This window comes from Hemiscyllium ocellatum, chromosome 17 (genome assembly GCF_020745735.1).
Source record: "Hemiscyllium ocellatum isolate sHemOce1 chromosome 17, sHemOce1.pat.X.cur, whole genome shotgun sequence".
Lineage (NCBI taxonomy): Eukaryota > Metazoa > Chordata > Chondrichthyes > Orectolobiformes > Hemiscylliidae > Hemiscyllium > Hemiscyllium ocellatum.
Window position 1 is genome coordinate 16,267,775 of NC_083417.1, and position 8,056 is coordinate 16,275,830.

The window sequence follows — 8,056 nt, forward strand, 5'->3', positions numbered from 1 at the left end:
ACCAGTACCCTTAGCTGCTGAGGATGTAAGCTCTGCAGTATCTTCCCTAAAACTACTTCACTTCTGCTAGAAAACATTCCTTAAAATCTTAAATAAAAATGGAAATTAGTGTTCATGGTTTAACTGATCTGTGTTTAATTATATTAGTCTGTTGATTGTTCTATATTTTTGTGCTTGATTGATCAAGTCTGAGTGTGGGCTTTGAGAGCTAAAGTAAACAAACATTTCCTGAAAGACCTGCAAAGCCATAGCCAGGAACAAATGTACAGAAATCCTGTGATTGCTGAGAGATTTTAAATTGCTGAAAATAAACCATTTGTAGGTTTAGACTTCATGTCATCTTTACACTGCTGTGAGGTAAGTCGGATATATAAAATATGGAAACCAGTGAATATACAGAAAACGTTTTATTAACCGGCACCTATGGGACTAGGAGTGTGCAGTTTGGTCAAATATTATAATTGATCAAGAGGTCCACATAATGAATGGAAAAACACACACTAAGTAATATAAACATAATGCAGGGAGTGTACACATCACTGTTATGTTCTGTTTACAGCATAAATCTCTTAAATAATAATGCAACTTTGTCTTAAATAAAACTTACCACAGAGAGACTTCTCAATCGTATCCTCAACTGACCGCTCAGAGTAATATTATCACAATACAGCAAATGCCCAGTATTTGAGATATACGATTTTTGCCAGTTTATTGAGAGTGCAGATTCATTAAAGTCCCAGTTGAAATAAAGTTTGCTGTACACAGAAATACTCAACATGTTTGGCAGAAACTGTGGAGGCAGAAACAGAATTAGCAGTCAGACTTCCAGCATCTGCAATGTTTTGATTTTTGCCTGTTAAATCCTGACACTTTGACCAAGCTTTTAGTCGGTCACATGTCCTAATAATGTGGCTTGGTGTCAAGTTTTGTCGGATGATGCTCCTGAAAAGCATTCTGGAATGTTCTACTAGGTTAAAGGCACTATTCAAACATGTATGTTGTTATTGGAAGGTCAAAATCATTTAATGCTGATTCTCAGATGAGAGAGACAATGACGAGTAACAGATTGGGAAAGTTCTAACTTTTAATTACACTTTAGTCCTTTATTAGTTCAAGACAGCTGGACTGATCTATTACAAATTTAGGTAGTGGGAGGAACTTTCCTGTAAGTGCTAACATATTTTAAAACTTGAGACAAATGCTCTGTTCCTCACATAAGTCTTTCAGGAAATGTTTTGCAACTCATGTGTGCCAGGAACAAGCCCTTGGTATCAATTCAAAAATCCTGCCGGGCCCTGATATCAAATACTTCAATCAGAAGAAGTCCCACATTCTGCAAGCAATACATCCCATTACCGAAGCTGCAAGGGTTAAAGTCACTATAAAACTCATTTCACACCATGTTTGTACATTGGCTCAGCTTAGATCAGCTTCTGGGAGTGTTTTATGCTCTCGTGGGACATGGGCATCTCTGGCTGGGTCAGCATTTATTGCCTGTCCCTTGTTGCCCTTGAGAAGGTAACAGTGAACAACCTTTGTGAACAGCTAAAGTCCACATGGTGTAAGTAGACCCATTAGGCTGTTAAGAATAGAGTTCCAAGATTTTTACCTAGTGACGGTTGATGACAGGCAACTTCTTATGAACTCAGTTTCATTTATTTAACAAAAGGGACCTGATCAGTAAAATAAAAGTACACTGAACAATCGGGGTTTGAAAAAAATTATGTTTGATTCAAAAATTTACTGTTTCTACACATGTATAGGTCAATCACATGTGTAAGTAGATCCTTTATATTTGGCCAAAAATCTTGTATTTTCCATATATCTTGTGTATAAGTCGACCCTAGTTCTTCAGAGTTACAGATCAGCATGTATGAGTCAGCATGCCTGCTTGTTGCATTCCACTCCGGCTTTCCAGTCAGCTGGCCATACCGTCCTGTTCTGGGTCTTCCAGTCCGCCAGCCGTCACACTCTGCTCCAGGTTTCCAGAATTACTGTAATGGTACGAAAGTAAAGGGCATCCGCTGTATCCATAGAGTTGGTTTCAGTTACCTAAGGCTTACCGCGGCCCGACCATATTACAGGGAAGGTTCCAGAACCAGAGACCAGGAGGCAGCTGGGAAGGTAAATTTCCCATTTTATCTGTTTTGTAGATAAACATGCATCCCCTCAAAAACAATACCTCCTGTATAAGTCGATCCCCTAATTTCAGATTTTAAAAAAATGCCTGCAAAATTCGACCTATACACGAGTATATATGGTACTTCAAGTGTCGCACTGGAAAAGCACAGCTGGTCAGGCAGCATCTAAGGAGCAGGAGAGTCAATGTTTCAAGCATTAGCTCTTCATCAGGAATTAGTGAAAGGGGGTATGTGCCCATTCCTCTTTGGCAGGTCCATCTGGAATGCAACCTCATATGACTATGGCAGTTGCCCCCAATTTGCCTTTTAATGGGGTTGACTCTTTACTAGGCAATGTCCTGACAGGATCGAAGGTAAGAACGTCCCTGAGTGTTCTCTAAGACTGCCTGAGATCAGGGGATGGAAAAGCTACAGAAGAGAGTGCCTGGAATTTTCCCTGGCTGTATGGCCACACAGTCCACTGTCAGACAAGCTCAGCCAGTAGAAACTGAGGTAGCACAAACAACCAGAAGAACCGGTCTGGTTTTCTAAAACCATTTTCGGAAGTCTGGAAAGCGTAATGGAGGGAATGGCGAGAATTCGCTTGGTAGCAGCCTAACTAGCTACTGTTAAAAACATGAGCTCAGTCTGAAGCTGAGACAGGAGCAGTCCATGAATAGCACTCCATCAAACATGAGATCCTGATGAGTAAATGGAGAACCCCTCATAGACTGGTTGCGAGATTGCATTGATGGGGACGGTAATGCAACCTGTGTTACCAAGACAGACTACTCCAGTCTTACTGGCAAGTTTCCATAAGGCCATAAGAAATAGGAGCAGGAAAAAGCTGCTCAGCCCTTCAGCCTGCTCCACTAATCAATAGAATCATGGCTGTTCCGAAATTCCTCATGTCCATTTTACTGTCCTCACCCTTGATTCCCCGACTGATCAAGAATCTATCTATCTCAGCCTTGAATATACCCATGGACTTTTGCCCCACAGCTCCTTGTGACAAGGAGTTCCAAAGGCTCACAACACTCTGGAGAAGAAATTCCTCCTCATCTCATTTTAAATTGGCACTCCTTTATTCTGAGACAATGCCTTTTGACAGAGCCACCCTATCAAGTTCCTTAAGATTCCTACATATTTCAATGAGATCACCTCATTATTCTAAACACCAGTATATAGGTCCCAATCCCAACCTGTTTAGCCTTTGCTCAGAAGACAGTCCCTAAATACCAGGGATCATCCTGGTGGAAAAGAAAAACCCAAGGAACTACAGATGCTGGAAATCAGAATCAAAAAGAGAAATTGCTGGAGAAACTCAGCAAATTTGGCAACATCTATGGTGAGAAAGTAGAGTTAATGTGTGGGTTCAATAATCCTTTTTCAGAACAGTCTTGGAAGTCCAACACAACATATCTCCTGGATCCCCTCGATCCACTCGGGTTGAGACTTGCTCAAAAATCTCTAACAAATTAATCAGATATGATTTGTCCTTCATGAATCCACGCTGATACTGTTTGATTAGATTATGATTATCCAAATGTTCTGCTGTTACTTCCTTAATTGATTCCAATACTTTCCCAACAATGAATCACCTCTTCTTATTCAGGCGACTCAGGAAATTTGGCAAGTCCACCAACCTTTCTACAAGCACCATAGAAAGCATTCTATCTTAGTGTATAATGGCTTGGTACAGCACCTGCTCTGCCCAGGACCGTAAGAAGCTACAGAAAGTTGTGAACACAACCCAGACCATTACAAAAGCCAACCTCCCATCCATGGACTCCATCTACACTTCCCATTTCCATGGAAAGGCCGCCAATGTCATCAAAGAGATCTCCCATCCTGGTAATGCTCTCTTCCAACCTCTTTCATCAGGCACACAGAAGCTTAAACACATGTACTAACAGGTTCAAGAACAGCTTCTTCCCTGCTGCTATTGGACTGCTGAATGGACTCTGTAATTTCAATTGTAATGTTGATCTCGCTTTTGTACACCTCCTGTCCAGACATAACCTTGTATATCTTGCTCTGCCTAAGCACCCTATGATCTGTATGTCCTTGTTTGCTGTGATTTGCTTGTACTGCTCGCAAAACAAAACTTTTCACTGTACTCAGGTAATTGTGACAACAATAAATCAAATCAAATCAAATCAAATAAATGTTCAGCTAATTGGCCTATAGTTACTTGTCTTTTGTCTCAACCCCATTTTTTTTAAAAAGGCTGACACATTAGCAATCTTCCAATTCTCTGATACTTCTCCAGAGTCCAATGATATTTAGAAAATTACAACCAATGCACTAACTATCTCTATAGGACCCTAAGAGACAAGCCATCAGGGCCAGGGGACCTATCTGCCTTTAGCCCCATTAGTTTGTCTAATACTAATCTTTACTGAATGGTACTTAATTCTATCTCCGTATTCTTTAGTATTATGGAATGTTTGAAATATCTTGCGCCATAAAGACTGATGCAAAATATCTGTTTACCTCCACTGCTATTTGTATGTTTTCCCATAACTGCCTCTTCAGATTCACTTCTAAGTGTTCTGTATTCACTTTGACCTCTCTCTGCCTTTTTATATATTTAAAGAAGCTTTTATTATCAGTTTTTATCTTCCTCGTTAGTTTGTCCTCATAGTTTATTTGCTCTGTCTTTAGTCTTTATCGCAGTCTTTGAGGCTGTCAGTGGTTTTGTCCTCCTTATGGGTCCCAGGTTCAATTCCAGCCTCGGGCAACTTTCTGTGTGGAGTTTTCACATTCTCCCTGTGTCTGCGTGGGTTTCCTCCGGATGCTCCGGTTTCCTCTTACAGTCCAAAGATGCAGGTTAGGTGAATTGGCCATGCTAAATTGCCCATAGTGCTAGGTACATTAATCAGAGGGAAATGGGTCTGGGTGGGTTACTCTTCAGAAGGTCGGTGTGGACTGGTTGGGCCGAAGGGCCTGTTTCTGCACTGTAGAGAATCTAATCTAATATGGATTTTCTTTAAACTTAATATTTTCCTTAACTTCTTTGGTTAGCCATGGTTAGTCTAGCCCACTCTCGGAATTTTTCCTCCTTTCTGGGTTGTGTTTTTGCCAAGAGTCATGAATTACCTCTTTAAATGTTTGCTGCTGCATGTTCATTGTCATTTCTGCTAATCTATCTGCCCAGTTCACTTTAACTCATTCTATCTTCATTTCATTGTAATTTCCTTAATTAAAGTTAAGCATAATTGATTCTGACCCAAGTTCCTCACTATCAAACTGAATGTTAAATTTTACCATGTTATGATCATTACTTCCGAGGGGATCTTTTGCTTGAAGGTAATTTATTAAACCTGTCTCATTACTCATTACCAGTGCTGCCTGGTTGTCTCTTTAGGAAACTATCCCAAATACACTATGAGTACACTATGTAGCTACACTTCTCAATTTCATTAACCGAATCAACATGAAGATTAAAATCACTATATATAATTGCTATTTCTGTTTACATGCTCCTATCGCTTGATTTATAGCCTTTCCCACAGAGTGGCTACTGTTTTGGGGTCTGTAGACTACACCTAGCAACATCTTCTTTGGTGTTTGTTACTTCCGCCCAATTAGACCCTACGTCATTCAAGCCTAGATCTGTCACAACTGTCCTCATTTCATTTCTTATTAACAATGCTACCCCACCACCTTTTCAATCCTTCTTTTCTTTCCAAAAGATCAAATATACCTGAATGTTAAGTTCCCAGTTTTGATCTCCTTGTAACCATGTTCCTATGATGGGTATGAGATCATATTCAGTTACCTTGATTTGAGCAGACAATTTGTCTACTATGCATCCATGTGAAGGAAATCTCAGCCTTCATATTCTGGATGGGTTATACCTGTGTTAATTCTGGCCAATTGGACTCCTAAATGCCTGAACAATCTCTGAAAGACCGCTGAACCAGATAGTATTGGAATCACCCAATTGTATAGTGCACCTAGACAAACTCCTGGTGGACAACTACACCTGGGGAATCCATTTAGAGTAACTGGAGTCCCTCTTCCTGAAAATACTATTATGGTCAATCTCATAGAGAGTCGGTTCAGTAGGACTCAAGTGTCCTATCCAGGACACATGATGGATCAATGGCTAGGACTATCTGGGACTAAAAAGGTACAAACAAGGAGCTTAATTCCCCATTCCCACAACAAAGTAGGAAGTCATGAGATACTTGGAAAGATATGGGTTCTACTAAAAGTTTGTCCCCAACCTCAGCACAATAGCTGCAACACTGACAGACTTGCTATGAAACAAGGCAAAGGTTGTATAGGCTGAGAAAACCAGAGATGTTTTACCAAACTGAAGGCCATATTAATATGTAAGCCTGTGCTTCCAGTTCATTTCAGTGGAGAAGGTTAATTACTGGCTCTCAAACACTTTGAGATATATGCCCAGAATGGGTACAAAGAAACCACAGTCTAAATAGACCACAACTCATTAACATTAACACTGGATTATTCCATTGAAGTTTGTTCCTTCAACATAAATCTAAAACTCACCCAAATTGACAGGAAATCAAATGTGATTGCAGATGCCATGTCCAGAAATTAAAAAGTCCTGATTAGATTACTTACAGTGTGGAAACAGACCCTTCAGCTCAACAAGTCCACACCAACCCTATGAAGAGCAACCCACCCAGACCCATTTCCCCCATCACCTAAAGCTATGGGCAATTTATATGACCAATCCACCTAACCTGCACATTTTTGGACTGTGAGAGGAAACCAGAGCACGTGGCGAATGTGCAAACTCCACACAGACAATCGCCAAAGGCTGGAATTGAACCCAGATCCCTGCAGCTGTGAGGCAGCAGTGCTAACCACTGTATCACCGTGCCACCCTAGAACTGAAGAAATATTAATGATCAATGCTGGAGGAATGAATATGAGTGCTTAGTGTTTTATGTTTTTTTTGTTTATTTTCATCATTTTGTCATGAAATTAGAATTACATTTCAATCATCATGCAGAGCTAAATGACATGACGACAGATTATAACAGTAATGTAACATCACTAACACAGATATTAAACTTTTAATTGTGTCTTTTCCTTTACAAAATGGGACATACAGCCATAAGATGACTGGGAATGTAAATTTGAAGCAATGTATTCCTGTACTTATCTGGAAAAATTGTCTGGATTATCTCCAGCCATGAGGGAGGCATCAGACTGTCACACCTGCCTGCTGTCAGAGAAACTTCAAAGAGAAGGATTTCAAAGGGTGAAATGCATGACAAACTGAATTGTAATCTCCCATCAACTCAAAACATTATGAGAGAAGAGAAAGCAGTCTGAATGAGAGACATGTTTTGTTTTTCAAGAGCATTTCAAGAATAACAAATGTGGTTAAAAGTTGGTTTCGATTCTGGTCTGTGTTTGCTCATGAGTCGAAGTGTGAACTGTGAAGGTTACAGGTGAGAAATTCCTTGTCATTCCTACAGTGCAGGTAAAGAAAAAAGAAGGCTCTCTCTCTCTTTGCTGGAAGCCAGAAAGCAAGTGAAACTGCAGTGAATATTAAACAGGACAATGGCCTTTCTGCTAACCAAGAAAGTCAAACACTTTGAAATCAAATGCACGCTTACCAACATCCGTGGTACTAGTATCCCAATGTCACAGCCAGACACAGCTCTGATGAAGAGTCACCGGACTTGAAACTAGGTGAAAGTGAGGACTGCAGATGCTGGAGATTAGAGTTGAGAGTGTGTTGCTGGAAAAGCACAGCAGGTCAGGTAGCATCTGAGGAGCAGGCAAAAGCCCTTCATTACAAACAGCTGCAGCAAGATATTATTTCATCGAGTTTCGTCTTACAACAGCACCCAAGAGCTACAAAAAGCAGAAGAAAAATATCTATACAAGATATACGTATCTATAAAAGATATCTATGTTTTCAAGAAAAACAGGTATCCAATAAA

The 8,056-nt window shown here is 40.2% G+C and overlaps 1 long non-coding RNA gene across 1 annotated transcript; it reads left to right on the forward strand.

Annotated features, from left to right (window-relative positions):
• The first annotated feature begins 250 nt into the window (after positions 1–250).
• On the forward strand, positions 251–4,299 carry LOC132823647 (uncharacterized). The gene is made up of 2 exons (XR_009645572.1): positions 251–357; positions 3,736–4,299. It is a non-coding gene; the product is annotated as an uncharacterized LOC132823647 (long non-coding RNA).
• Positions 4,300–8,056: the final 3,757 nt, after the last annotated feature.